This window comes from Somniosus microcephalus, chromosome 1 (genome assembly GCF_052327205.1).
Source record: "Somniosus microcephalus isolate GS21.2 chromosome 1, FLI_Smic_1.0, whole genome shotgun sequence".
In the NCBI taxonomy this organism is placed as follows: domain Eukaryota; kingdom Metazoa; phylum Chordata; class Chondrichthyes; order Squaliformes; family Somniosidae; genus Somniosus; species Somniosus microcephalus.
The window spans coordinates 105347457-105374587 of NC_140987.1; the positions used below are offsets into that span (position 1 = coordinate 105347457).

General features: G+C 45.1%; 1 protein-coding gene and 1 long non-coding RNA gene across 2 annotated transcripts in view; one reads left to right on the top strand and one right to left on the bottom strand.

The window, feature by feature from the left end:
* LOC147124272 (chondroitin sulfate synthase 3-like) overlaps positions 1 to 27131 on the top strand; it is a 312420-nt gene that overhangs the window by 81090 nt on the left and 204199 nt on the right. The gene's annotated exons all lie outside the window — the stretch shown is intronic.
* Positions 16518 to 27131, bottom strand: part of LOC147124273 (uncharacterized) — a 137560-nt gene continuing 126946 nt past the window's right edge. Inside the window, exons 3-4 of the long non-coding RNA XR_015077923.1 lie at positions 18621 to 18744; positions 16518 to 17002 (exon numbers count right to left, since the gene is read on the bottom strand). This is a non-coding gene — a long non-coding RNA (uncharacterized LOC147124273). The remainder of the gene's footprint in view (positions 17003 to 18620; positions 18745 to 27131) is intronic.

Consider the following 27131-nt stretch of genomic DNA (forward strand, 5'->3'; position numbering starts at 1 on the left):
GTGGCCCTCATCTCCATGGCAAAGGGTGCACATTGATTTTGCTGGTCCATTTATGGACTCGATGTTTTTAATTGCGGTGGATGCACATTCAAAGTGGCCAGAAGTAATAAAAATGTCCTCAACCACCACAGAAAAAACTATCACAGTCTTACGAACCATATTCGCCAGGAATGGGCTGCCTGAACAGATTTGCTCTGACAATGGACCACAGTTTGTGTCTGAAGAGTTCCGGAGGTTCTTAAAGAACAATGGTGTTAAGCATTACACATCCGCCCCATATCATCCAGCCACTAATGGATTGGCCGAGAGGTTTGTTCAAACATTCAAGAAGGCTATCAAGGCAATGTGTAATGAAGATATACCCCTACAACACAAGGTGGACAACTTCTTGTTTGCCTACCGGAATGCGACACATGCGGTTACCAACCAAACTCCAGCCATGATGTTCTTCAATCGAAGACTACGATGCCGCTTGGATTTGGTTAAGCCAAACATCAGAAGAGATGTGGAGAACAGGCAGTTTCAGAATATGAATGAAAGGCCGACCAGGAGTTTTAAGATAGGTCAACCAGTTTTGGCCCGGGACTACCGCACAGAGAAATGGCAGCCAGGAACGATCTGTACACGGCAAGGACCTCTAATGTATACCGTGGACGTTGGAGAGAGCATTGTAAGACGCCATGCTGACCAGATTCTAGAGTCACTGGAAAACGTCAACTCCACACCACGATCTGATACACCTGGCGATGAAACCGAAGTACCAATTGCATCTACTGCAGAATCGGTGATATTGGAAGCAGACGAACCAAACAACGACATTGATCCCGACTCAAACTCGCCAGAAGAACCTGATACCCCAAAGAGGCGTTATCCAGACAGAATCAGGAAGCCTCCTCAAAGACTGAACTTATAATTGCTTAACTTCAACCAATGTATCTAGCAACCGTAATTGTAATTAGTTATTATTTAGTTGTTAAATGAATGTTATGTACTGTTTATCTAAAAGGGGAGGAATTGTTGTGTATGTACCTTTTAAGGGAATAACTGGTCTCAGACTGCAGTACCGGCAGTGACCACCCCTGTATAGAAGGCCCTAGCAGGCTTCTGTAGTTTCAGTTTCCAGGTTGTCTCCATTCAGTAAAGACTTGTTATAATCAACTCCTGCAGTCCGTGTCTCAATTATACACGGACATCATAGTTCCAAGAAGGGATTGATGTCAAGAGAGCAGAAGCAAGCATAATGGGGAGTAAAGCCTTGTGACTTTCCTGTGGATCAAGGTCAAGATGAGTTTAGCTACAAAAGTATAACTCCTTAATAATGACTTGAGGTTTCAATAAAGGAAAGGACTTGCATTTTTACAGTGCTTTTCACGACCACGGGACATCCCAAAGCACTTTACAGCCAATGAGGTACTTTTTGAAGTGTTGAAGAGGAGATGCATGACCAGATAATTTTTTTTTTTTTTTAGTGATTTTGATTGAGATGAATATTGGCCAGGACATCCAGAGAAGCTCCCTGCTTTTTAAATAGTGCCATGGGATCTTTTAGCTCCACCTGAGGGGGCCTCGGTTTAAAGTCTCACTCCCTCAGTGCTGCACTGAAGCGTCAGCCTGGATTATCTGCTCAAGTCTCTGGAATTAATAATCCAAATCCTGAACCTTTCTGGGATGTCAAGTGCTGTTTACTTGATTCTTTGGGAATTAGGGAGTGAAGTAGAATAATATACGTTTTAATTTTTTTTTTTTAAATACCTTTTTGCAAGGCACAGTATGATGTAAAAGTCAGTTCTTGGAACAGAGGTGAGCAAAGAACAAGGCAGATGAGTTTAAATCCCACAGTGTATATCTCTCAATTGTTTTAGTAGATGGTGCTGAGCTGAAGTCTTTGCTCTATGGAATCCGAAGCCCAAGGTGTGATGTTGTGTGGGTGTTTGAAAAATGTTAGTGTTGAGCTGACGTTTTTGCTTTATGGAGTCCAGAGGCGCAGTGTGTGCCACACAGTGCTGTGTTGAAGTGCAGATGCGGAATTCTCATGCTGTCAGTGGCATTCCTGAACATAAATGACTTACCATCTGTAAAGCTATTGAAAAGTGGAGACCCAGTGTTGTCAGCAGAACTCTAATATATAAAGGGTTTCAAATACGTCTTTGTCAGATATGGTTTTCCTTTTTTTGGCTCTTGAACTTTCAAAGATTAGCCATCCATGGTATAGTTAGTTTAGTTGCATGAAACATTTTCTTTAAGTCTAATCAAATTACGTGTAATTGGATTTGTAAACTGTAGAACCAAATAGCACGCAAAGGGAGTGATTTTCGCATCATACAGGAATATATGGAGAGCTCTGATCGGTTGTGTCACTCTTGCGGAGTCCTCCAACAAAAGAACATGGTTATAAATCATCACTGGAAAAAAATCATTTCAACAGAACTTTCCACAGGAAGTGAGGTGGCTGTAGCAGGCGTTTTGCCAGGAGACCTGAAAAATCCACTGAGTCTTTGGACTGGGCAAAAGGTAAAGCAAGAGAGAGGAAATTCCCGCTCTTTTTATGCTACACAGCACAGCAGAGAACCTTTTGCCTTCATTTTATACATGGTTACTGTTTCTTCATTATGCATCGCTTATGCAGGGGGGAATTTTAACCCCAAAAGCAGGTTGTTTGGGGTCGGGTAGGAGTTTAAAGTGTTTAAAAAAAAAAAAAAAATTTAAAAAAACCTCACCTCCAACTTGCCCACTTCTGGTTTTAATGGGGGTGGAGGGGCAACCAATCCACTCCTAGGAGGAGTGTCGCCCGTTTAAATATTATGAGGCTGCGTGCCTCAGATTTAACCACCGTTTCAAATTTAACTGTGGCTGCTTGGGTTTCTCAGACCTCCGGAACCCCATCAGCTAAAGGAAGGCGAGGACTGCTGGATCCAGGAGGTAAGCGCCTTCGTACTTAGAAACATAGAAACGTAGAAGATAGGAGCAGGAGTAGGCCATTCGGCCCCTCGAGTCTGCTCCGCCATTTAATGAGATCATGGCTGATCATCCAAATTCAGTACCCGGTCCCTGCTTTCTCGCCATAAACCTTTAGCCTCAAGAAATATATTCACTCCTTCTTGAATATATTTAATGAATTGGCCTCAACTGCCTTCTGTGGTAGAGAATTCCACAGGTTCACCACTCTCTGGGTGAAGAAATTCCTCCTCATCTCTGCCCTAAATGGCTTACCCCTTATCTTTAGACTGTGACCCCTCGTTCTGGACTCCCCGGCCATCGGGAACATCCTTCCTGCATCTAGTCTGTCTAGTCCTGTTAGAATTTTATAAGTTTCAATGAGATCCCCTCTCATTCTTCTAAACTCCAGCAAATATAAGCCCAATCGACCCAATCTCTCCTCATACGTCATTCTTGCCATCCCAGGTATCAGCCTGGTGAATCTTCGCTGCACTCCCTCCATGGCAAGAACATTCTTCCTCAGATACGGCGACCAAAACTGCAGACAATACTCGAGGTGCGGTCTCACCAAGGCCCTGTACAACTCCAGCAAGACATCCTTACTCCTGTACTCATCCTCTTGCTATGAAAGCCAACATACCATTTGCCTTCTTAACCGCCTGCTGCACCTGCATGCTTACCTTCAGCGACTGGTGCACAAAGACACCCAGGTCTTGTTGCACTTCCCCTTCTCCCAATCTATTGCCGTTCTGATAATCTGCCTTCCTGTTTTTGCCACCTAAGTGGATAACCTCGCATTTATCCACATTATACTGTATCTGCCATGCATCTGCCTGCCATGCATCTGCCCAATCACCCAACCTGTCCAAATCATACTGGAGTTTCTCTGCATCCTCCTCACAGCACACACGTCCACCCAGCTTTGTGTCGTCTGCAAACTTGGAGATATTACATCTAGTTCCCTCGTCTAGATCATCATTAATATATATTGTGAATAGTTGGGCTCCTAGCACCGATCCCTGCGGTACCCCACTAGTCACTGCCTGCCACTTGGAAAAAGACCCGTTTATTCCAACTCTTTGCCTCCTGTCTGCCAACCCGTTCTCTATCCAAGTCAATCTCTTACCCCCAATCCCATGTGCTTTAACTTTACATGCTAATCTCTTATGCGGGACATTATCGAAAGCCTTCTGAAAGTCCAAATACACCACATTCACTGGTTCTCCCTTATCCTACCAGTTACATCCTCAAAAAATTCCAGTAGATTAGTCAAGCACGATTTACCTTTTGTAAATCCATATTGACTTTGTCTGATCCCGTTACTGTTTTCCAAGTGCTCTGCTACTACATCTTTTATAATGGACTCTAGCATTTTCCCCACTACCAATGTCAGACTTACCAGTCTATAATTCCCCATTTTCTCTCCACCACCTTTTTTGAATAGTGGGGTTACATTAGCTACCCTCCAATCCACCGTCAACCCTTTAAGTAACGTTCCCCAACCCATCCTAGCTAACTTGCGCCTCATACCATCGTAGTTTCCTTTATTTAAATTCAGGACCCTAGTCTCTGAGTCAAATACTTCACTCTCCATCTTAATGAAGAATTCGATCATATTATGATCACTCCGACCCAAGGGGCCTTGCACAACAAGATTGCTAATTAATCCTTTCTCATTACATAATATCCAGTCTAAGATGGCCTGATCTCTAGTTGGTTCCTCAACACATTGGTCTAGGAAACCATCCTGTATACACTCCAGGAATTCCTCCTCCACAGTATTTTTACTAATTTGGTTAGCCCAATCTATATGTAGATTAAAGTCACCCATGATAACTGCTGTGCCCTTATTGCACGTGTCTCTAATTTCCCATTTCATGCCATCCCCAACCTCCGCATTACTGTTTGGGGGGGTCTGTATACAACTCCCACTAACGTTTTCTGCCCCTTGGTATTTCTCAGGTCTACCCATACAGATTCCACATCATCAGAGCTAATATCCTTCGTTACTATTGTGTTAATCTCCTCGTTAACTAGCAATGCTACCCCACCTCCTTTTCCTTTTTGCCTGTCTTTCCTAAATAATGAATACCCCTGCATGTTGAATTCCCAGCCTTGGTCACCCTGGAGCCATGTTTCCGTAATCCCAATTATATCATGTCCATTTACATCTATTTGTGCAGCTAATTCATCCACCTTATTCCGAATGCTCCTCCCATTAAGAGACAAAGCCTTCAGGCTTGTTTTTTTAACACTCTTAGTCCTTTTAGAATTATTATTTACTGCAGCCATGTTTGATTTAAACCCTTGATTTCTCTGACTGCCACTTTTGCTTTTCTCCCTCCTGTCTTTTGCTTCTATCCTTGCTTCCCTTTCCTCTGTCTCCCTGCACAAGTTCCCAACCCCCTGCCATTTTAGTTTAAACCCTCCCGAACAGCACTAGCAAATACTCCCCCTCGGACATCGGTCCCGGTCCTGCCCAGGTGCAAACCGTCCAGTTTGTACTGGTCCTACCTCCCCCAGAACCAGTTCCAATGTCCCAGGAATTTTAATCCCTCCCCCTTGCACCATTCCTCTAGCCACGTATTCATCTGAAATATCCTTCTATTTCTACTCTGACTAGCATGTGGCACTAGTAGCAATCCTGAGATTACTACCTTTTTGAGGTCCTATTTTTAAATTTACCTCCTAACTCCCTATAATCAGCTTTTAGGACCTCATCCCGTTTTTTTACCTATATCGTTGGTACTTATATGCACCACGACAACTGGCTGTTCACCCTCCCCCTCCAGAATGCCCTGCAGCCGCTCCGAGACATCCTTGAGCCTTGCACCAGGGAGGCAACATACCATCCTGGAGTCTCGTTTGCGGCCGCAGAAACGCCTATCTATTCCCCTTACAATAGAATCCCCTATCACTATAGCTCTCCCGCTCTTTTTCCTCCCGTCCTGTGCAGCAGAACCACCCATGGTGCCAGGAAGTTGGCTGCTGCTGCCTTCCCCCGATAAGCCATCTCCCTCAACGATATCCAAATTGGTATATCTGTTTGAGGGGGATGGCCACCTGGGACCCCTGCACTACCTGCGTGCGCCTGCTACTCTGCCTGGTGGTCACCCATTCCCTTCCTGCCTGTGCAGCCTTTACCTGCGGTGTGACCAACTGATTAAACATGATATCCACGATGTCCTCAGCATCGCAAATGCTCCAGTATGTATCCATTCGCAGCTCCAGCATACCACGGGGCCGAGCTGTCCTGCCATGACTTACACTTTAATTAATTTAACTTAATTTAAATCAAATTAATTACACTAATTACACGGTGGCATAGTGGTTAGCACTGTTGCCTCACAGCGCCAGGGACCTGGGTTCGAATCCGGCCTCGGGCGACTGTCTGTGTGGAGTTTGCACATTCTCCCCGTGTTTGCGTGGGTTTCCTCCGGGTGCTCCGGTTTCCTCCCACAGTCCAAAGATGTGCGAGTTAGGTTGATTGGCTATGATAAATTGGCCCTTAGTGTTAGGGGGATTAAATACGTGGGGTTACGGGGATCGGGTGGGATATGTGTCGGTGCAGGCTCGATGGGCCGAAATGGCCTCTATCTGCACTGTGGGGTTTCTGTGATTCTGTGAATTAAATGATGTACTCAAGGCCCTTGGTTACTAGCACTCCCCGATACACAACAGGGACCTTAGAAACTATAACCACAAAAATTAAGACCGTCTAAATTTTATAAACTATTAATCTTAGCTGTCAAACTATAGAGTATAAATACTCACCTGGCCGTACTCACCCAATCAGCTGCTTCCTCTTGCCCGCGTCACTTTGAATAAGAACATAAGAACATAAGAATCGTGACTTGGCTCCGGAACGCCGCTGCCGTTCTGAGAGATTGGTAAGCCTTGTACTGCCGCTCTCTCCACTCCCGACACTGGCCTCAATCAGCTCCCTCCCCTTGTGCTGACGTCACTTTTGACTTCTGACGTCACTCTTTGAAAAATCTGCCGATGCTGAGTTGGTATCGCTGCCTCACCGCTTCTCCCAGGTCCGCACTGCCGCTGCCGCTGTGGTTGCTTCTTTCTGGATCCAGCGTTCCTGCCTCACCCATCCACCCACTGCGATCGGACCACCGATCCCTTTTCCGGTCCTCAATCGCCTTCCCGTCTCCCCTCTCCAGCGCCGATGCTCCTCCGGCTCCCTAGTCCCAATCATCCCCCACCCCGCCCCATGCTCCTCCGGCCCCCGACCATCCTGATCCCTCCCTCCCTCTCTGCGGACCAGTGCCACAGGTCTGCCAGCCTCTATCTGGCTGGCTGCGGGTGGGGAACAGAGCTTTAAAATACTAATCAGGCCCTGCCATTAAATTTGGCAGGGTCTGCGAGAAACCCATTCTCCCACTACTTTCTCCATTCCCCTGCTGCTTCCTGTGGGACTAGACATGGGTCCTGAAATTCCATGGGGGTTCTGTTGGTCTTCTCCCTAAGTCTTAGCGGGAGACTGGTGGAAACCCCCGAGAAACGGCTAAACAGCTGAAAGTGACCATTTCCACTTTTTCCTCTGTGTGGCTTCCACGGTGGGAAGCCATTGGCAGCATCCTGCAGAATTTCAGGGCCAAGGTCTGTGAATGCTAACACAATCTGAATATGAATTTGAAAAAGCCCTATTCTGATGAAAAATTAACTACATTAATTGGCATTGGATTAAAAAAAAAGACTTGCTCCAAATGTTGAAATATCACTGGCTTTTCATGTTGTGCAGAAGCTGACCGATAAGAACAAAGACATGCTGGTTTGTTCAAATATCAGCCTTTCACTGTGGTGTCAAGACAAGATCATGAATAGCTGTTCTGTAAAACCATTAGCTGGATAACGAGATGTAACTGGAAGCCCAGAGAGCTGGCTGCCACACATTGCTGATTGAAGTCAATAAACCTCGTGCTTTGGCACTCTTTCCCTGTACTTCAAATATCAGCTTGTCAAAGTGCAGTAAATGTCCGTTTCTAAGTCTTGTGGGATTTACAGTAAAATTTCAGAAACAAAAGAAATTTGGAACAGGTTTTTTCAAACTGTAGTTTAGGTTTAGTTCACATTTTTGGTCACCATTACTGGTAGCGCCAGAGTGGAGTGCGTGCTGCGGACTGTTGTAAATTCATATAGTGATCATTCCTGCTTCATCTCTACCCATTCTATGCCACGCATGAACCTCCAGCCGAACCTTGTAGTGGGCTTTAAAAAGTTCTCGCTGGAAACTGATCAGAGTTCCTTTTAATTTATAAGTCTATTTTCATGGAACACATATTAGCACAAGTTCATTTCCTGCCTGTACTGTGTTCCAAGTTCGCCAATAGATTAAGGGTGCTGGGGCAGGCATATTCTGGGCTGACGGGAAGTCAACTATTAAAGGGATACTCACTATGTTTTGAGAATAAATATTTATGAAAATTGAATTTATTTTCACCTTTTCCCTTCATTTTCACCATTAATTTTGATCAGTTAAAAAAAAAAATGTTTCTGCCTAAGAGTTGTGGCTGCCAGATTTTCAATTGCTGCAATTATAATTTTGAAAATGAACATTCCTGTGGTAATTCCTCTATTTTGGTGGTATTTGGAAGATAAAGAGGAGGAATATAGGGAGGGATGTGATTCAAGTCCGATTGCAGAAGCAGACTGATCTTATCCACCCGTACAGAGAAAGGCACACCTACCTTGGAATATTGCAGGATAACGGTCTTTGTTGGCTCCAGTTCACTAGGGAAGTAGTGACAGTGGTGCCATCTCCTAGAATCTGCCCTTCAACTAACCTCCACCACAGGGATGGTATTGTCAGTGATTGTCAAGATCACCACAGTCCTGAATTTTTAAACGACTGTCTTATTCCAAGCTACTACAGTAGATATCCGCAATATCACCAATCTGTGTTCACTGAGGTATCATCTTTAAATGGCTGATTCCTTTTATTTCTGGCCTGTAGCTCTTTAAGGACTAATTACATGCACTGCCTCCCCTCTTTGGCAGGCCCAACCCAGAACATCTAGCAGAATAACCTGAAGATCCAACCTATCATGTGAGTGAACTGCTCACAGCCCTCTTGTTCCACAGCTTCAGCACCAGGACCAGAAATATACCCTAGGACAAGAATAGCTCAATGGAGATGGCTTGTGCAATTGAATCAGTTGCTAGCACTTATTGCCAAGGTTCACACATGAAGAATGACCAGTACCCAGCACCTGTGGAATTGTACCTCAGCACAAATCACTTTGAGTAAGGGAGAAGGAGAGCAAATTGTGGGGAGTGGGGGCAGGGGTGGTGGTGATGAGCAGAAAATGTCTATTTTGAAAGCAGCAGTAAACTTTCAGTACAAAAAGGGTGAACAATAATAAGGACCACTAGAATGTATGCCCACATTTATTTCCAAGGCATGCACTATAACAAAAGGTACAATATTTTTTGTACAACTATTCAATTCCTTTTCACCTTTTCTAGTCAGTCAGTGGTGCAATGCGTCAAATTCTCCAGCATATAATTATGGCAATTTGATGCTCTCACCCAGTGGTACATTGTTCCATCAGTGTTCATGGTCTGATTACATGCCAGTGTGGTTGATCTCGAGTTGTTTTCTCCGAGCAATGCCACATGACGTTTGATTGCTTAATTGACAACTCAACCTTTAGCCACAAGGATGAGTTTTCAGTGTGTTTGGATAAGTTTTTCATTGGTTGAAAGTTGAAAATAGGTTTTAGGAATCATCATAACTGATGAGAATTCTAGTAAACTCCCCCACCCCCCCCCCCCCCCCCCAAATTGGTCAATTAATTTATAACTTTTAAAGATTTTGTTTGTAACCTTGATTGTGATTTTACAGAATAGTGGACAAACCAAATCATTACTATGGGAACCCACATGGGTCCTAGCTATGCCTGCCTTTTCATGGGATATGTGGACAATTCATTGTTCCAGTCCTACTCCATTCCCCTCCCTCACCTCTTTCCGGTACATTGATGACTGTATCTGTGCCGTTTCCTGCTCTTGCCCTGAACTGGAAAATTTCATTCACTTTTTGCTTCTAATTTCCACCCTTCCTTCACCTTCACATGGTCCATTTCCGACTCTTCCCGTCCCTTCCTCGACTTCTCTGTCTCCATTTCTGGGGATAGGCTATCAACAAACATTCACTACAAGCCCACTGACTCCCACAGCTACCTGGACTACACTTCCTCCCACCCCACCTTATGTAAGGACTCTATTCCATCCTCCCAGTTTCTCCGTCTCCATCGCATCTGTTCTGATGATGCCACCTTCCATACTAGTGCTTCCGACATGTCTTCCTTTATCCTCAGCCGAGGATTCCCCTCTACCATGGTTGACGTGGCCCTCGACTGTGTCCGTTCTATTTCCCGCACTTCTGCTCTCACCCCTTCCTTTCCCTTCCCTCCCCTCCCAGAACCATGATAGGGTTCCCCTTGTCCTCACCTTTCACCCCACCAGCCTCCATATTCAACGTATAATTTTCCGCCACCTCAAGCATGATCCCACCACCAGACATATCTTCCCCTCACCTCCCCTTTCAGCATTCCAAAGGGACCATCCCCTCCATGACACCCTGGTCCACTCTTCAATCACCCCAAACACCCCCTCCCCTTCCCACGGCACCTTCCCGTGCAAGCGCAGGAGATGCAACACCTGCCCTTTTACCTCCTCCCTTCCCACTGTCCATGGCCCCAAACACTCCTTCCAGGTGAAAGTGATTTACTTGTACAGGTAGACTATCCTTTATCCGAAAACCTTGGGACCAGCCGTGTTTCGGTTTTCGGAAAATTTCGGATTTCGGAAGGTATTTTATAAGACTAGGAAATTTGTCGGGGTGGGGGTCGGCTGGGGGTGGGGTTCGGCGGGGGGTCGGGGGTGGGGGTCGGCGGGGGTCGGGGTCGGCGGTGGGGGTCGGCGTCGTGCGTACGACTTACGCTGAACGAAAACACTTTCGGTTTTCAGAGGATTTCGGTTTTCGGAAGTGCGGATAAAGGATACACTATCCCTTATCCGAAAGGTTGGGGGGTCGGCGGGGGGTCAGGGAGAAAAGAATATCGGCCAGGCCGCTGCAGCTATCGGACGGGCCGCTGTATTGTTGGGTTCACTCTCCCGGTATACCTCCTTCACACTGCCTGGCTCGGCCTGCAATCCCCTACCCAGGAGGGAACTCAGTGACCCTCTGCCCTGCTCAGCGTAAGTCGTGCGCCACTCTGGTCATGTCGTGCGCACGACTTACGCTGAACGAAAAAACCTTCGTTTTTTAGAGGGTTTCGGTTTTCGGAAGTTCGGATAAAGGGTAGTCTACTTGTACTTGCAATTTAGTATACTGTATTCGCTGCTCACGATGCGGTCTCCTCTACATTGGGGGGACCAAATGCAGATTGGGTGACCGCTTTGCGGAACATCTCTGTTCAGTCCGTGACCTGTCCCTTTAATTCTCCGCTCCACTCCCACTCTGACCTTTCCGTCCTCGGGTTCTTGCACTGTTCGAACAAAGCTCAACGTAAGCTTGAGGAGCAGCATCTCATCTTTCGATTAGGCACTTTACAGCCTTCTGGACTCAACATTGAGTTCAACAGTTTCAGACCATAACCTCTGCTCCTACTTTTTTTCACATGATTCTGCCATTCCCATTCACACCCCATCTAGACTCATCTTTTCATAATCATAATCAACTTTATTGTCATTGTTAGTGCACAAGTGCAGTACAACGAAATGTAGGCTTGCGGCTCCCGAGAGTGTACATTTAGATTAAGACATTTAACATTCGACATTCATTTGGCTTGTAATACATTAACATAAACATAACCATAATAAAGTGCATTGGCAGATGTGCAGGCTTTAGAGTTTATTTGTGGAGTTCAGTAGGATGACAGCCCTGGGAAAGAAGCTGTTCCTAAATCTGGTCGTTCAGGTGCGAATGCATCTGTAGCGTCTCCCAGATGGCAGGGGGGCGAACAGACTGTGGCTGGGGTGGGTAGGGTCTTTGATGGTCAGTGACCTCCGTAAACAGCGTTTCTGATAGATGTTCTCTATGGTCGGTAGCCGGGTGCCGGTAATGCGTTGGGCAGTTTTGACTACCCGCTGCAGGGCTTTCTGATCATAGGAGCTACAGCTGCCATACCATACTGTGATACAGTTCGTCAGGATGCTCTCTATTGTGCAGCGGTAAAAGTTAGAGAGGATCAGGGGTGACAGGTTACATCCCTTCAGCCTCCTTAGGAAATATAGGCGCTGCTGGGCCGCCTTTACCAAAGAGGAGGTATTGAGGGGCCAGGAGAGGTCTTCCGTGATGTGGACTCCGAGGAACTTAAAGCTGTCCACCCTTTCCACCACAGCCCCATGGATGTGGATGGGGGTGTGACTTCTGCCTTTAGACTTCCTGAAGTCCACAATGATTTCCTTGGTTTTCTTGATGTTAAGGGCCAGGTTGTTATCGGCGCACCACTTCACGAGATGCTGGACCTCCTCCCTGTAGGCTGACTCGTCGTTGTTGGTGATCTGGCCTACTACCGTGGTATCATCTGCAAACTTGATGGTGCTGGAACCATGAACAGCCACACAGTCGTGGGTGAAGAGGGAGTAGAGGAGGGGGCTCAGCACACAACCTTGTGGGGGCCCCCGTGTTCAGGGTCGGGGCGGGGGGGGGGGGGGAGGTGTGGTTACCTAATTTGACAGACTGGGGTCTGTTAGTTAGGAAGTCCAGGGTCCAGTTGCAAAGGGAAGTGTTCAGGCCAAGAGTGTGGAGTTTGGTGGCCAGCTTGTTGGGGACGATAGTGTTGAATGCTGAGCTGTAGTCTATGAACAGCATTCTGATGTAGGTCTCTTTACCGTCTAAGTGATTCAATGCAGAATGTAGAGCAGTTGTGATTGCATCCTCCGTTGATCTGTTTGCACGATAGGCAAACTGGTGTTGGTCAAGAGAGGCGGGAACACTGGCTTTGATGTGAGCCAGGACCAGTCTCTCTCAACACTTCATTATGATGGGTGTGAGTGCGACAGGTCGATATTCGTTCAGACACGTTGTAGGATTCGCAAAAATCCAGGAAAATACAGTCTACATTGTAAAACCCCTGAAATGGCCACATTTTATGAACACAAGATGGAGTTGGCAGATCACATGACTCATTTCAGAAGGACATACCACTGCAGTATCTTAAAGAAACCTGAATCGCCACCGATTAGAAGATTCCAGAACTGACTGTAATTGCTATGGAAAAATGGTTACAGTAGTAACAAAGTCAAAACAAAAGTATTTACACCTCAAGGTGTGTTAATTGCTAGCAAAACGCAAACCCATCTCTGAAATCACAGGGCACAGACAAAACCTATTATCTGTACCAAACTCAGAGGGACACAGGACAGATCCCATTAGTTTCATTTACAAGACATTAAAATAAAGTACCCGCTTTTGTCAAAGCAGCCTGCCCATTACTTTAACAAAAGAAAACCCCTAATTTGTCGCCAAGATGAGGGCAAGAAAACAGTATAACTGTTGGGGGAAAAGAGACATTAAAAAAAACACAGTTTCATACAGGAGCACCAAGGTCAAGGACAGTTTTAAAAACCCCGGTGAGCATAGAGGCCCAACTCCACCTAGCTGATCTAGTTGAGGTATACTGTAGAGACGGGAGGGTTTTTAATATTAAGGGCTTTGTAATTCGGGAGTGTTATTCATCCATCGTTGTGCCGTGCGCTTTCTCCACCCCCGTTTTATTATATCGCTGACCTAGAATTGATGTATTATGATAGTCAAAGTAACTCTTGTGTGTTAAATTTTAGTTCTCATTGAGAGGCGTGTTCATGATTTTTGTCTGCATTGTTTCTTCATTCTCTATGTTTTATTCTCCTTAAAAATAAAGATACCTTTGATTTAAAACTTACCTTGTCTCACCTGATCCATTTGTCTTCCGAGTCACAAGTTGGGCCAACACATCAAGGTGGTCTGGCAATAAGCCCAGTGTCTAGAACCGGTGAGGGGGAAGCGCTTCGGAACCGCTCACGAGCAGTGTGAAATCAAAAACCGATCTCGCACACCACAAGCTCGTTAAAACGACCCCTTACAGAATGGCGACCCAGATGGGAATCAAAGGTATCTTTATTTTTAAGCAGTTTGCTTTGGCACAGGAATAATGGTAGCGGTCTTGAAGCATGTAGGGACTACTGCCTGGGCCAATGATAGATTGAAGATGGCGTTGAAGACATCAGCCAGCTGATCAGCACATTCTTTGAGTACCTGTCCAGGGATGCTATCGGGTCCAGCAGCCTTACGTGTGTTCACTCTGCGTAGAACACCCCTTACGTCGGAGGTCGACAGAGTGAGCACCTGGTCTTCGGGGGCAACAAGGCTTTGGTAGCCGGCTCCCTGTTGTCCCTGTCAAAGTGAGCGTAAAAGTTGTTAAGCTCCTCCGGAAGGGAGGCATCGCTAACCGGGGGGCTGGTGTTTTTGCCCTTGTAGTCAGTGATGGACTGGATGGCTTGCCACATGCGCCGGGGGTCCGAGTTGTTGTGGAAATGATCCTCTATCCGCAGTGTCTGTTTCCTTTTGGCAGTCCTGATACCCTTTTTTAGGTTGGTCCTAGCTGCACTGTAAGCCGCCGCGTCGCCAGATTTAAATGCTACGTCGCGTGCTTTTAACAGCGAGCGGACCTCCCCCGTTCATCCAGGGTTTCTGGTTGGGGTATGTCCTGATATATTTTTATGGGTCGTGACGACCTCAACGCAACTGTTGATGTAGAATAGCACTGTGGATACGTATTCCTCAATGTCAGTATGGGCAAACATGCTCCAATCAGTGCGTTCGAAGCAATCCTGAAGCTCCGAGACTGCCCCCTCTGGCCATACTTTCACTGATCTTACTGATGTTTTCACTCATTTGATGAACGGTTTGTATGCCGGGGCTAGAAACAGGGAGAGGTGGTCAGACTTCCCAAGGTGGGGGCAGGGAATGGCCTTATAAGCATCTACAATGCTCGTGTAGACTTGATCCAGTGTGTTCTCCCCTCTTGTTGGGCAGGAAACATTCTGGTGGAATTTCGGGAGTACAGATTTTAGGTTTATGTGATTGAAGTCCCCCGCGACAATAAAAGCTCCGTCTGGGTGTGCAGTTTGTTGTTCGCTGATGACCCTGTAGAGGTCCTTCAGTGCTAGTTTGGCATTAGCGTGTGGTGGGATGTAGACCGCAGTGATGATAACAGCCGTGAATTCCCGGGGCAGGTAGAAGGGTCTGCACCTAACCATGAGGAATTCCAAATCGGCCGAACAGGATCTATCGATTATGTCCGTGTTAGTGCACCAGGCATTGTTCGTGTAAATGCACAAACCGCCTCCCTTGCTCTTACCGGAGTCTGCAGTTCTGTCGGCGCGGAAGACCGTGCGTCCTTCAAGCTGAATGGTGGTGTCAGGGATGCCGTTGTTCAACCAGGTCTCTGTGAAGATCATGGCGCAGCATTCCTTTGTCCTTTTCTGTGAGGAGAGATCAAGTTTGATCTCATCCATTTTATTTTCCAGTGACCGAACACAGAAACCCCACAGTGCATATCCCACCCGATCCCCGTAACCCCTACACCAACACATATCCCACCCTATCCCTGTAACCCCACGTATTTAATCCCCCTAACACTAAGGGTCAATTTATCATAGCCAATCAACCTAACCCGCACAACGTTGGCCAGGAAAATACTTGGGAGGGAGGGTTTGTGTGGGGCCCTCTTCAGCCTATTTTGGATTCCGGCCCTCTTGCCCCGCTTCTGTTTGCGCTCTCTGCGCGGTCTGCGCCGACTTCCGGCTGGGGAAGGACGCCATGCTGGTCCCGGGGGTCGGGCGATTTTTATTTCTTAACTTGTCCCATTACCATCTCCTTTTGCTTTGCATCATCATCCGTTTTGTCTTTTAATCTCTTCTGCCTTCCATCCTATCATAGACCTTCCCTTTTGTTCTTCCCTCCCCTCTCCCCTTTCCCTGCCCCTGCACTTGCTTAAAATCTGTTACATCTCTAACTTTTTCCAGTTCTGACAAAAGTTCATCGACCTGAAACGTTAATTCTGTTTCTCTCTCCACAGATGCTGCCTGACCTGAGTATTTCCAGCATTTTCTGTTTTTATTTTAAACCAAATCATTACCCTGGACAGTTTATACTTTGCATTTAGCAGTTTTCCATTGTTGAAGGTACTGACTCTTGCCAAGGACAGTCCCAAGGTGCCATCTGCCTTCCAGTACCGCAATTGAAGGCCATTATTAACGTGTGCTCCACAGACAGTGAGTGCTCACTTTTCGATTTATGGGGGAGGGGGATGCCACAGCTGAGCCTATGCTCATCTGACATCGACATGCACACTTTCCAGCGAGCATCACTTGATGGTGATCAGGAAGTGAAGGGATAGTTGATATTTCCTCTCCTTAGCCCAGGATCACTAAGGCCCATGTTGTAACACCTCTACCAATGCAGTGGCTGAGATCAGATACTTAGCACAAACCTTGGTATTGAACTTGGGTCCTTCCTGGTCAGTTCCATACCACACTGTAATTTTATCTTCTGAGTAAACATGACTCTCCATCTGTGTTGTTAATATGTTTTAATATGGCTCCCTGTGTGTCTAAGGTTAAAATACACACAATTTTTTCCATGCTCCACAAACATGCAAAAGGAATTAAAACTGGATCTGCAAGGATCTAACTGGTTTGCAGTTAGCCATTTTCAGTGGCCGTGACCATGTTGCCTGCATCCACCACCAATCCAAGGGTTTCTTGCAGCATCTAATTTTGTTCTTATAATCCAAAGGATTTTGCTATTCATTGTGAGCACAATGAATCCACAAAGGTATCCTCACCACTCGGGAGACCCCAATCAGATACTGAGTTAGCTGCAGTTTCAATGGAGATGCCACCAGTAACTCTAAGGATGATCCAGCATCCATGTAGAATGTCGTAGCAGTGTCCTTGAGGAAAGAGTCTTGTCACTTGTACATGAGGATGTTGCCAGCTGTATCCTTTAAGATTATTGCAAGGTTTGTCCTTGAGTACCTGACCCAAAATAGCGGTTTGTCTGCAGGAACACATAAAAGAAACAAAGCAATTTAGAGGCCAATAATGTGCTGCTTGACATCGATGGTGCTGCTATGATGTAATAATGGTCACTGAGGCCTGCTGTATGCCCATTGTGCATAACACAGGATAACGTGGGAGGGAAGTGCCTTTGATACTGAAAGCCTGTACACCAGATGTGCCTTAGCTTATTAAGGCCTCCAAAAAATTGTTAATGAGGTGCTTGTGCCACATGCGGGTCTCGGTACCTGAGCAGCCTTGCTGAAGTTCAGAGCCCATATGAAATTGGTGCTGGATGGTTGGCCGTAAATTAAGAGGGGGAAGGGTTGGTAGTTGCTACCAACTCAGCAATTTAATTGTTCATTTCATAGTGTCTTTCGGTTTCATTATTCACAACTTCTTAAAGCTGCACATCTACCATCATCTGTTTGTGTTAGCTGAGGAAACTATAATTGAGCTCCACCTAAGCAGGACCAATGGGTACTCCCTAGCCCACCGCTTTATCTGCTGGAAGTTCTGGATGGACAAGATCAGAGGATGCCTAGGTATCCAAGATGATTGCAACCTGATGGGGCTTACATAACCGTGTCCTACATTACAACAGTGACTACACTTCAAAAAGTACTTCTTTGGCTGTAAAGTGTGTTGTGAAAGCTGCTATATAAATGCAAGTCTTTCTTTCATTGCCATGAAGCAGGTAGAAAAGTAAAGGACCATGGCCATCAGCAACCTTGTGTGAGTCTGTGAATATGCACCATGCAGGTACCTTGTGCTGGATGAGTGCTTGGCAATTGCTCTGTGGCCCATGAAATGTGGCAAAGAACAAACGCATTGACAAGGCATGGGGTTTCCCTCTTGGACCAGCATGGTGCCAATCTGAGACCCACCGCTTCAGTGGGGTGGCTGCCTCTGTTGCACCACTATCTGCCCCAAATATTCAAATGACCCTGTCCCTGGGATTTGGCATCAGCTGGTCACAGCAGTGGCTAGAAGTTCCACCTGCTGTATATCTCCCAGCTCCACCGGTTCTGTGTGTTTAGTAAAGCAGTACTGGAATTTGTGTAGTTCTGACATGATTCACAGATGTTACTAGTAGTAGATTTCTAAATTTTATGCAGATTGGATTTGAGCACCTCGACACCTCGGATACATCCGATATTCCTCATTACAGTGCCAACACTGCTTTAAACTTCAGTTTGTAAAAGCAGAAAGTCAATTTATGGAAGTTTTATTGCAAGTTTCCATAAACCCAACACCTTTCATGGATTAATGTTTGTTCAGTATTGTGTACAGATAAGGGATCTCATTTAAGCAGATCACTATTTCCCACAGCTGTTCTCAAATATTCCCTTCCTTTTTTCCTTGGATCACAGAATAATTGTATTTCAAGAAAGCAAAGTGTCTTAACTGACACTATCAAAATGATCAAACTAATTCAGAAAGAGATTTTTGTAAGTAATATTCCAATTCATGAACTTACTGTTGAAATTGATTTTTTAAAATTTTACACTCTTGATGCTCTGCTTTTTTTCTTTCCTGTTACCCCATCCCCTGTACGTAAATGCTGGTCATATACCTTTTTTTCAGCTTTCTACTGCTACGGACTGGTAACTACATACCTAGTGGGTGTGTAGAAGTGAGCCATTGTTCTTCTCTTTGTGTGGGAAAAACATTCTGTATTGTTCTCCACTTCACTCCATGGCCATGTTGAAATCAGCCTTGTGAGGAACTGTCAACATAATCCTGTGTGCCAGAAAGGTGTGACATAACCACATTATACATACTAACAGGTTGAGGCACCAGAAATGTTTTGTACCTTCTGCGCTTGTACTTTTTGCCCTGAACATGCACTAGTTTTTCATAGTTTGTTCAAAAAAATACTGAAGATCAGTGTGATTAAAGTATTCTTCTTGTGAGCTTTCTCGGTTTACAATTTGTATTCTATTAAATTGGGAACAATAATTAGAGCCCTGCAATTTTTTCATAGTCTAGCTTAAAAACAATGACTATTCTCCATATTCTGCTGATTATGAAACAGTCAGATCCATTACACAGCCATTTACAAATCACACTGTATTCAGTTAGAGACTTCCATTTATTTTAGCATAATTCTAAATGTCTGGCCTGGAGATGAATCCCTGGCACCAGCTCCACACCAAAATAACAGCATGAAACCAAGTGTTCTTAATAGAAAACATTGAGTGAATGCAATTAGATCAAATTCCTTTTGAAGTTCAAAGTTGTGGTGAAAAAACTACATAAATGCAAATTAACAGGAAGTTCAGTTGATAGCCTGCTGAGTGTTATGTGACATTTGGTAATTCTCATGCTCCTTTTCATTTTGAATATGCTTTAAATTTGCTCAATGTAGCGGTACTGCAGTGCGCTTTTTTCCCCTCTGTGTTTAAGGTTGTTTACAGGCAGCTGGTTGAACAAGATATGTGGGTGTAAGCTATTTTTCGTGCTGAAGAGTAAGGGTATAAGTTTTTTTGAAAAAACAACCAGTGAATATTCAAGTGCAAATCATATCCATCTTTAACCCTTAACTTCTTGAATAAGAATCCATATAGTTCATGTAGGAAGATGGTGGGACTTAGACTATAAAGATTGTGAGTATGAAAAATCTTGTCCCTGAATTTCCTCAATGTCAGTTACGCTGTTGCACTGGAAAGTTACCCCATTCACCAGCAGCGTGAGTTACACACAAGTTTCCTGGGATAAGTTACTTTAAATATTTTGGATGCAGCTCTGGTGTAATTTCAGTATAGAAACTGTGTAAGTTGCTGCGATACACACACGCGCGCATACACACCCATCCACCCCCAGGAAACTTGCGTGCAACAATGACGTAACTCTTTACAAGTACTCTGCAGATCCCTGGCAGCAGCAGAACACTATCCACCAGCAAGGTTAGCAGCCGACAATTGGTTACATAGAATTTACAACACAGAAACAGGCCATTCGGCCCAACTGGTCTATGCTGGTATTTATGCTCCACACTAGCCTCCTCCCATCTTAATTCATCTAACCCTATCAGCATATCCTTGTATTCTTTTCTCTTGCACATGTACATATGCAGCTTCCACTTCAATGCATCTATGCTATTCGCCTCAACTGCTCCCATATGGTAGCAAAGTCCACATTCTAACCACTCTCTGGGTAAAGAAGTTTTTCCTGAATTTCTTATTGGATTTATTAGTGACTATCTTATTTATGACCTCTAGTTTTGGACTCCCCATAAGTGGAACGATCTCCTCTATGTCTACCCTATCAAACCTCTTCATAATTTTAGAGACCTCTATAAGGTCGCCCCTCAGCCTTCCCTTTTCTAGAGAAAAGAGCCCCAGCCTGTTCAGCCTTTCCTGATAGGTATAAACTCTCAGTTCTGGTATCACCCTTGTAAATCTTCTTTGCACCTTCTCCAGTGCCTCTATATACTTTTTGTTATATGGAGGCCAAATCACTTGACAGCATCTTTCACCCACACAATCAGTCCAGATTGGCACCATCATTCTCAAGTAGGTGCCCATTAGGCACCACGCCAGGGCAGCAGGCAGAAGCAGCCCAATAGCTTCTCTGCTGAAGACCTCCGAGCCATCCTACAAGAAGTACAAGACAGGAGCCTCACATTCCTGGGTCTTCCTTTCATTAAGCCAGACACCAACATCAGTCGTGCTGTGTGTAGGGAGCTGGCACTGCCACTGACTCCCAACCCCCTCACACCCAGGACTGATCAACAGTGCAGAAAAAAAGTGAAGGGAATCTCTGGAGTGAATTCCTGGCAAGGTTTTGCTAGACCAAAGCAATTTGCTTTGGTGTCCTCTGATAAGGTGCATAGAAGAAGGTAGGGCTGAGGTGCTGCCACTGCAGTCAATCAGTCAAATAAGAAGTCCTGCAGAATCTGCCCTCTGATGCCCTTTGCAGCTGCGAGTGAAAACACTGCTTGTTTTGGATCACAGATGAGCTGGACTTCCTGGGAATGAGCCCCTTCCTATTCACATGTCAGCAGCTGCTTAGTTGGCACCTTCAGTGCCACGCACTTACCATTATGCCACCCTGAGGAATCCAGTTAGCCTGTAGAAGTCCCTGGCTCAGTGCCCCTCTCTTGTCTGGAGTGATGCTGAAGTGGATGAATTTGGCTGCTCTATAAAAGAGGGTGTCCCATCACCTGCTGGATGACCGATCCCCTGTAGCAGCCTGGAAGGACCTGGCGCCATAAAAGTTGAGCTGTTGACCCTTTAATTGCTACAGACGGAGCAGTCGTGGCAGTGAAGTGAGTCTGCAAATCTGATGACGTTGGCAGAGATGCCTGATGGCATCGTTGGAGTGGCACCGCTGTCGGATGTACAGCTCCTCAAACGAGGTCCTCATAGGAGGGGTGGGGCCTGTACACATGCTGGAGAGGGTAGTACCTGGTACACTTGTGTCCTCTGCTATGCTGCCTGATTCTCCTGGCCTCGACACGCTACTGCTGCAACTCTTCCTGCATTAGGATGGCACAGAGTGGTCTGCCCATGTGGAAAGTCATTCCTTGTCCAAAGACTATCTGAGGGTGAGTTTGGGGGTGGGGAAGTCAGGGGTCCCCCAAAAAATTCTGGGAAGAGAGGAAAGCACTCCAGTAAAATGCAGCTGTTAGGGATTTTAAAATGTGATGGAAGGGGGTTAAAAAAAGTTTTCTTGGAAGTCTGTAATCTCTAAGTGAAGTTGGTGCCCGCTTCCATTCACCAAAACCTCAATTACGCTTGTCTGAAGTGCTATGGGTGCTGTTGAACTGTTTTTGTCTTGGATGTAAAGTTACTCTGAATGCAGGAGTGTTGTAACCCCAGAAAACTCCCATGTACTTGTGCTGCTAGGCAAATGGGCCCTGGGGGCTTTGATAGGCATAAGACTTTCACTGTTTAAAAAGATGGATCAAATTAGCATGTAGCTCAATAACTGGGCATAAGCGACATGACAATGGGGTAAGTGCTGAAGACAATGAGGAAATTCAGGACTATTGTGTTCTCCTTTTCTTGATCTCTCATTCATAGTCAAGCTATAGTCAACAGGATAGATTACTATAGGTTATCTGTCCAATTTTAGGACTCTGTACCTGCTGTTCAGTAGGAGGCTCCTGGGAAATAGCACTGCAGACGAGTACTGAATCTACCTTGCTGGCTTTCTATAAATGCAAATCTTTCTTTCTTTTAAGGCAATAGAGTAGCCAAAGTGCAAACAGGTAATATTTTGATGGTTACAAGGGCTACATTATTAAAAATGTCAGCAATCTTTGTAATCTTGTACAGATTTTTTCCACTCAAGCAGATATAAGCAGTTTGCAGCCCAAGGGAAGCCTGGGTATAAATGTCATCAGAGCTGGAATTCCAATCTGTGACTTTGTGTGAATGCATTGTGCCACTGGGCAAACTGTCCATTTTAAGTTCTTGTGCATTCTGAGCCTTAGGAAAACCTACTATCCAGAACAAAAATTGTATTAAGCTTGGTACCAACACAATTAGAAAGAAAGAAAGAACTTGCATTGTTTCTAGCGCCTTTCATGACCTCAGGACATCCCAAAGTGCTTCACAGCCAATGAAGTACTTTTGAAGTGTAATCACTGTTATGTAGGGAAACATGACCGCCAATTTGTGCACATCAATGTCCCTCAAACAGCAATTCTATAAATGACCAGATTATTTTGATGTTGTTTGAGTGATAAATTTTGGCCAGGATACCAGGAGAACTCCCCTACTCTTCTTCAAAAAGTGCCATGGGATCTTTCATGTCCACCTGAGGGTAGACAGAGTCTTAGTTTAGTATCTCATCTGAAAGATTCCTTCAGAGCGGCACTGAAATTTTAGCCTATATCATGTACTCAAATCTCTGGAGTGGAGCTTAAACCCGTGACCTTCTGACTCCGAGGCAAGAGTACTATCACTGAGAAAACGGTGATACTGTATCTGAAAAATGGAACAAATAGATTGTATTCATATCTGACATGAGGCTACAATTTTATTTATTTATAGTTGGAGTAACACTGCTTTGCTTCAGCTGCTCTTCCCTTCCCCACTTCTATCTTCCCACTCCCTGCCCTGTTGCAGCTGAGGGGGCAGGCGGCAGGCACCCTACTCGTGGGCTCTCGCAAATGGTGGGGGGGGGGGGGGTCTGCAAGAGTTGCAGTGGGCAAAAGACTGTTCCTCTAATTTTCCATTTCCTTCCTGCATTTCCTGAAAGAAAAGAAAGTCTTGTATATACATCGTCTTTCACGACCACTGGACGTCCCAAAGCGGTTTACAGCCAGTGAAGTACTTTTTGAAGTGTAGTCACTGTTGTAATGTAGGAAACGCAGCAGCCAGTTTGCGCACAGCAAGGTCCCACAAATGGCAATGTGATAATGACCAGATAATCTGTTTTAGTGATGTTGAATGAAGGATAATTTTTGGCTCGGACACCAGGGATAACTCCCCTGCTCCTCTTCAAAATAGTGCCATAGGATCTTTTACGTCCACCTGCGAGAGCAGACGTGGCCTCGGTTTAACTTCTCATCCGAAAGACGGCACCACCGACAGTGCAGCACTCCCTCAGCACTGCACTGGAATGTCGGCCTAGGTTTTTGTGCTCCAGTCTCTTGAACCCACAACCTTCTGACTCGGTGACGAGGGTGCTATCAACTGAGTCAAGGCTGACACTCATTCTGCTTTGTACTCGCCCCAAAATTTTTGGTAAAATTAGTGACTGAAGTAATTTCAAATCCTGGAGATCAGGATGAACAACTTTAAAAGTTTTTATTTTTTTTAATACTTTCATTATTCCCTATACAACTTTATATATGTCCCCAAATACAGGAAACTTTAGTTTATCCGGAGGTTAAATGTCCGGAAAGCTCTATCCACCGGCAAAATTCAGGAGTCGGTTCAGATAAGTTTTTTTTCTTTTCGTTGCTTTTTTTTCTCCGGTCAGGCTCTGCAAGGTCTAGCTGAAGCTGTTGCTTAGCTACAGAGACGCTTGCAAGCTACGGCTGACTGTTTTGAAGCTGTTGCTAAGCAACAGGGTTTGTTGCAAGATACAGATCTCAGAAGCTCCGTATGTTTTAACATTAGCGCTGGTTTGTCTGGCAGTTTTGATGGGACGGCAACAGCTCGGTCCCGTCAGTGCCAGATACCAGAAAGTTTCCTGTATAGTGATCAAAATGGCTGCAGACAAAAGCAGAAACTCAATTTGGATCAGGAGAGTTATGTGTGCTGGTCAACATTTATCTCTCAGCGAACGCCAACAACCTAGATTAACTGGTCTTTAATCTCATTGCAGTTTGTGAGATCTTGCTGCATGCAAATTGACTGCCACATTAGCCTACATTATAACGATGACCACACTTCAAAATAATTCAGTGGCCATGGGATATTATTGAGAATATGAAAGCTGCTATATAAATGCAAGTTCTTCCTTTTATTAAGCCATACAAGTCAGCAGGTGGAAATAGTTATGTTTTTCCCACACAATAACCCTTCCCTTAGCATCTAAGTATAATTTAGAATGCATGTTTTGGATAAGGCTTTGATCTAAAATTGCATTTTGCTGATTATGCTGCCTTGAAGATTATGCTTTTATATTAAAAAAAAAATATGGTTGTAGCATGTAATTGTGAGTTCTTTGCATTAAAGTAACTGCCTGGCAGTTAGTGCACTTCTCTAGGTGTGTAAACTGAGCTGGTACAGCAGTGTTTTACCAGGAGGCAGTCAGCAATAGGCAGTGGCTTCTAGTCTGTTTTTAAAAAAAAAAAAAAAAAAAAATTGTTCTGGAAAGCTTGAGAGATCACAAAAATGTTCTTTTATGAAAAGCAATTTACCAACTTTTGGCTCCACTGGGGTTTTAAGCCTGAAGTACTGTGCAGTCAGATTGCTGCATCATCGAGGTGTCGACCACACGTCTTTGTTGGGCAGCAAACATTTGGATGTGCCTCTGCAATTTCAAACACACTGATTTCTGTTATACCAACAACATATCATGTTGCCATGGTGTGGAGATGCCGGAGTTGGACTGGGGTGGACAAATGTAAGAAGTCACACAACACAACAAGGGACAAAATTAGTCTCCACTTGGAGAGGCAAGGATTAATCGGGGATAGTCAGCATGGCTTTGTCAAGGGTAAATCATGTCTGACAAATCTGATTGAATTTTTCGAGGGGGTGACTAGGGGGGTGGATGAGGGAAATGCTGTGGATGTGGTTTACATGGACTTCAGTAAAGCTTTTGACAAAGTCCCGCATAGGAGACTGGTCAAGAAGGTAAGAGCCCATGGGATCCAGGGTGCCTTGGCGCGTTGGATCCTAAACTGGCTGAGTGGCAGGAGGCAGAGGGTGATGGTCGAAGGTTGCTTTTGTGACTGGAAGCCTGTGTCCAGTGGGGTACCTCAGGGATCGGTGCTGGGTCCCTTGTTGTTTGTGATCTACATAAATGATTTGGATGAGAATGTAAAAGGTATGATCAGTAAGTTCGCAGATGACACGAAAATTGGTGGGGTGGTAAATTGCGAGGAGGAAAGCCTCAGGCTACAGGACGATATAAATGGGTTGGTCAGATGGGCGGAAAAGTGGCAAATGGAATTTAACCCTGAAAAGTGCGAGGTGATGCATTTTGGACGGACAAATAAGGCAAGGGAATACACAATGAGTGGTAGGACCCTAGGAAGTACAGAGGGTCAGAGGGACCTTGGTGTACATGTACATAGATCCCTGAAGGCAGCGGAACAGGTAGATAAGGTGGTTAAAAAGGCATATGGGATACTTGCCTTCATTAGCTGAGGCATAGAATATAAGAGCAGGGAGGTTATGATGGAGCTGTACAAAACGCTGGTGAGGCCACAGCTGGAGTACTGTGTGCAGTTCTGGTCACCTCACTATAGGAAGGATGTGATTGCTTTGGAGAGGGTGCAGAGAAGATTCACCAGGATGTTACCTGGGATGGAGCGCCTCAGCTATGAAGAAAGACTAAACAGGCTGGGGTTGTTTTCCTTGGAGCAAAGAAGGCTGAGGGGGGACCTGATTGAGGTGTACAAAATGATGAGGGGCATAGATAGGGTAGACAAAGAGGAACTTTTCCCCTTAGTAGGGGGGTCAATAACAAGGGGGCATAGATTCAGGGTAAGGGGCAGGAGATTTAGAGGGGATTTGAGGAGGAACTTTTTCACCCAGAGGGTGGTTGGAATGTGGAACTCAATGCCTAAAAGGGTGGTAGAGGCAGGAACCCTCACAACATTCAAGAAGCATTTGGATGAGCACTTGAAATGCCATTGCATACAAGGCTATGGACCAAATGCTGGAAAATGGGATTAGACTGGACAGGGATGGAGGAGCGGCGCAGACACGATGGGTCGAAGGGCCTCTTTCTGTGCTGTAAAACTCTATGACTCTATGACCAGGTTATAGTCCAACAGCTTAAAGCTGTTGGACTATAACCTGGTGTTGTGTGACTTCTTACATATATCATGTTGTGACCTCCCTGGTTGATTAGAATTTGTCGCTAAAAGTACTGTGTTTCTTTTAATATGAGTGATACAGTGGCTGTAGCTGGATGGAAGCAGTTTATACCTCTCCTAGATTTCTGAACTTAACAAGAATTATGTGGTTGTCTGATAGTGTTCTTTCCAGCGTTATCTTCTACATCATCAAAAGGTATATTGTTAGAATAAGGTGCTTAGAAATAGAAAGCTACTTATCCATTTTGATGCTGCTCTGGTCATTTACTGTTCTTGGTAGGAACCTTGAAGTTTGCATAAAATCCACATTTCAGACACCTGCTTCTCAGCGTGCTGTTTATCTGAAGAGTGCATATCAGATTTGTGCTACAGTCATCGTGCATTGCTTATCTTTTTGAAGAGCCCTGCATGATAACTACAAGTGATTCTAGTGCTGCCGCACAGGGCTCTGAGCAGTTTGAATAGGATTGTGACCCCTAGTATGGCAATGATGCCAGAAGAGTTTCCCTGATAGCTCAGTTGGTAAGTCAGTTGTTTCGGGTAGAACAGCAGATGTGCAGATCAGGACAGCCCCAGGTTCGAACCCTGGATTGTACTGAGTTAGCTGATCTGAACTGGGATGGTTGTAGTGTGCTATAGTTGGCCTTAAAAGGAAAATAAATCAGCCGGTGTACCC